The 4,320-nt window shown below is 38.9% G+C and overlaps 1 long non-coding RNA gene across 1 annotated transcript; it reads left to right on the top strand.

Moving 5' to 3' along the window:
- Positions 1 to 429: 429 nt before the first annotated feature.
- On the top strand, positions 430 to 3,516 carry LOC112797277 (uncharacterized). Its single transcript, XR_003199703.3, has 4 exons — positions 430 to 606; positions 702 to 755; positions 831 to 978; positions 3,223 to 3,516. It is a non-coding gene; the product is annotated as an uncharacterized lncRNA (long non-coding RNA).
- The last annotated feature ends 804 nt before the right edge of the window (positions 3,517 to 4,320 follow it).

Genomic DNA, 4,320 nt, shown 5'->3' with positions numbered 1-4,320 from the left:
TTGTGTGTCTCATATACATTCTCATTTTGTTAGTGTCAGTAGTATACAAACTGCTAAGTTTGGTGTCTTGCATGCATTGTTATTTGATTTTAGTTGCATTTTGATTATTCCTTATTATTAAAAATCCAAAAAATTTTAATGTGTGTCTTTTCAAGTCAATAATACAGAGAATTAAAGATTCAGAATGTAAACCCCGCTAAAATCGGTATATAATTAGTCAATAAATCGAATTTTCAATAGGAAAATTAAATACGCAAAACTGATATCAAAATAGGATAGAGCTCGTCGAAACGAGAATTTTGATACCAATTTCGAAAAGTTTGGCCCAAGATTGGGCCGGATGGGCCGAACTGGTTGAACCGGACCCAAAATGGGCCCAAGGCCCAACCAAACCCAATCCATTAAAGAGGCACAGCTTCTTATTTCCTTTCTTCTTCATTATTCACGCTGGGAAACTTTCTTAGGGGGAAGAAGAACACAAGCAAAAACCTAACCCTCACTTTAATTTCAAATCCATGTAACTTTTGATCCGGAGCTCCGATTGACGAACCGTTTGCGGCCACGCGTTCACCGTGACGAGCTCTATGAAACCCATGGAACAATTGGGTAGGTAACTCATTATTTCCTTCTCAGCCAGCTTCTCCTAATTTCGGAAATTTATGAACAATTAAGTCAAAAATTGTTCAATTCTTGTGTTCTAGGTTCAAGTTAGCTTCCGGAACTTGTGGGCTCAAGCTATTGAGCATATGGGTATGGTAAGAATACCCTAACCCTAGCCAAATCTTGTTTTAGTAATGGAGAACTGAAATTGGAATATGTATATGTAATAGGTGTAGATTAAGTGGGTATATATGCATTGGGAATATTTGGAGGCTTGTTGGTGATCAAAGCTTAGTTTGTGGCTGTTTTACTTGAGCTTGAAGAGGCTGTAATTTTGTGTTAAGAAGCTGCCTTGGGTGAATTAAGTGATCGGCCAAGGTATGGTTTAAGTTTCATACGTTTAATATTTACGGTATTGTGAAAGCTTAGGTTAGAGGTACCATAGGATAAGTTGAATTGTTTGTTGTATTTAATGATTAGCCTTGTAATGTTATTGGAATAGATTTGTTGGTGGACATATATATTGGAATTATGAGGTGTGGAAGTTATTAATAGTGTGTTCTTATATTTATTTATGATGGATTAGGATTGGTGTTTGTTGATAAGGATGTAGAGTTGTGTTGTGGTGGTATTGCATGTGCTGTAACTAATTATGTAATGATCGGAATTGCATGAGACCAAGTCTGGGCTAAACTTGGGAATATAAGGAACTAAACTGGAAAATTTGGGACCTTTTTGTTAAATATACAATTTATGGCAATTTTTTTAAAGTTAGGTTGTTAAATCTGTCCTGCAGCAGAAAATGTCAAACAGGGCAGCAACTTGTTTACCTTGTTGCGACTTCTACGAGTTGAGTTTTGGAGCGAAACCAATTTTGTTATAAAATTTGAATAATTTTCCTTATTTCTCTAAAACCTCTTAATTTTAAGAGTTGAGGATTGGGAGTTGTGAGTTTTTGAATATTGGTGGTCAGAGCTGAAAAGAAACAGATTTCAGCAAGCTATGTATCAACTTCCAATGCTTGTAACTCTTAGAATTGAATAACAATTGGGTTGCAACCAAGACACACTTGTTCCTGGATGAGTAAAGTTTAACTACATTACTTTTCAAAGTCATTGGATTTAACTTGGATTTTATATTGAATTTTGAATATCATATGCTGCTGCTGTTTTTCTGGTTTTATGCACTGCAGAGCAGTCACGGTTTTTCTTTTATTCCCGAGGCTAGAAAAATCAGAAGATTATGATATTTAGTTTGTTAGAAAGCTTATTTCAATATGAACGCCTGGATATAAAGTTTGTGCAATTCTGAGTTCATTTGCTATATTAGAAACAGAAAAGAAAATAGAGTGTCGAGGATGTCTTAGTGATGGTCATGGGTTCGAGAAGTTAAAGTTTAATCCTCGTGTGATGTGATTGGTTAACGTTAGAGTTGGGTTGATTTAAAGATTATTTGATATTAAGAAGTTTGAGAAGAATTTGATAAATAGTTTGGTCAGGACCTGGAAAGGGTAATCAAGATGAATTATAAGGGAATGATGATGAAAGGTGTGAAAGGGAGGTTGTTAACAAAAGGAGTTAATATGCCATGGCTTGATGAATGATTAAACAATGATTATGACTATGAAATGGCTTATGAATGATGATATCTGAGATACGAGTTTCCCTGGGTAAAAACCGTGGCTTGCCACCACGTGTTCCAGGTTGATTCTCGATACTCTGTTAACCCTACGTCGTAAGGGTGACCGGGCACGTATAAATTCCCGGGTATGGATCAACCCCCATTGAGTGATTATATGATGAATGTATGTGAAATCTATGCATAGACTCTTGGGGATGCGCGACGAGGGACAGTCTAAGGTTTTCGGACTTGTCGGGTTGGCTGGATAACCGACAGATGGGCCCCATCAGCCATAGGACAGACATGCACCATATGCATTTGTTTGCTTTGATTGCTATGCATTTTCTGGGTTTGCCTAATTGATTTATATCGCCTGCTACCTGCTATACTTGCTATTTGTACTATCTGCTCATTACTTGTGCGTGATCTTGTTTGGTTGCTTGTTTTTGTTGCATTGTGGACGATGGAGGGATGGAGGAAAGGAGAAATGGCTTGGTGTTGATTGAATATTGAAAATGAAGGATTAACCACATGACCGTATTTCGGTTCGGTGGCTTTCGTGATAGTGGTTCAGTGGCTATCGTGATAGTGGTTCAGTGGCTATTGTGATAGTGGTTCAGTGGCTATTGTGATAGTGGTTCAGTGACTATTGATATAGTGGTTCAGTGGCTATTGTGATAGTGGTTCAGTGGCTATTGTGATAGTGGTTCAGTGACTATTGATATAGTGGTTCAGTGGCTATTGTGATAGTGGTTCGGTGGCTATTGTGTTTTTCGGTTCAGTGGTTGTTGTTAGGTTAAGTTTGAACTTGAATAAGTTAGGCAGATTTAGAATACCTACCCCTGTTTATGGCTTCTATTTTTGTGCTCAAGTTGGATAATTGAATAACGGAGTTCTAGGATTGCCTATAGCATTCTCAGGACCGTACTTCTTATGCGCGTGGCACTTTTACCATGCTGAGAACCTCCGGTTCTCATTCCATATTGTGTTGTTGTTTTTCAGATGCAGGTCGAGAGGCTCCTCGCTAGGCGTCTGGATTCTGGAAAGCGAAGTAGTTCTTGGGTGTATTTTGGTTTCTATTTGTATATATGTATATATAAGTGTAGCTTACTCTCCAAGTAATTTATGTATGCTGCTCCTCTTAGAGGTTGAGGGAGAGATAGGAGTTTACTTTGGTATTTTGGTATATTTTGGGGACACTTATGTATGTTTATATGTATATACGTATCCTCCGGCCAGCCTTAGCTTCGCAGGCTGAGTGAGAGGCTAGTTATGCTGTTCCTTGGCTTTCCTTTATCTCTTCGTTTATTGTTCTATCATATTCCTATTAGGTTTCTTCACCCGCAAGTAATTCGATTTCCCGAGAGTTGTGCTTTTTATTTTGCGATTTTGTTTTGCCCGTTTTTTTTTAAGGCTCCTAGTTAAGTATCTCTCTTCCTATTATTATATATATATAATTCTATCTTTAGAGGTCGTAATATCTTACTATCTCAATCTTATGACTTAAGCATAAGATTTAGGATAGTAGGGTGTTACATTATGGTATCAGAGCAGTTCGTTCCTATAGAGCCTGAGGGACGGACTGATTATGCCTCTGGGAATACTTTGGGTGTCTACACATGCTATTTAGGGTATCTAACTGATATATGAGGCATGAATGCTCATGAGCATGCATTTGGGACTGTGAAATACTAAACTAGAGATATTGAGACTGATCACCTTGATATCACTTGTTTGGAGTGAACAGGAACCAAATGGCATCTCGTAGGCGCCGTCGTGAGCGTAAGCAAGGTCGAGGACGGAGAGCTGATGAGGTGACTATACCGGTAGGTAGTTTAACCGATATCGTGACCGCAATGACGAGTGTTGTTGCTGCCATTGGCGCTGTTGCTGCTGCGACCATCCGAGTGATGGATGGGATGGAATCACAAGCTGGAACTGGCAACGATGGTGATGGTGAACATGAAGGTGGACATAATGTTCCGAATACATGGGTGCCAGCGGGTTATCCGGAGCAAGTTAACACGGGTCAAACAACGGGAGAAAGCTCAAGGAGAACTGAGGTAGCAAGGAATAGTCGCCAGGAACCCTTCACAAAGA

The sequence above is a fragment of the Arachis hypogaea genome, chromosome 4 (genome assembly GCF_003086295.3).
Source record: "Arachis hypogaea cultivar Tifrunner chromosome 4, arahy.Tifrunner.gnm2.J5K5, whole genome shotgun sequence".
Taxonomy (NCBI): Eukaryota; Viridiplantae; Streptophyta; class Magnoliopsida; order Fabales; family Fabaceae; genus Arachis; species Arachis hypogaea.
Note: the sequence above shows the minus strand (reverse complement) of the source record. Positions and strands in the feature narration are given on the sequence as shown.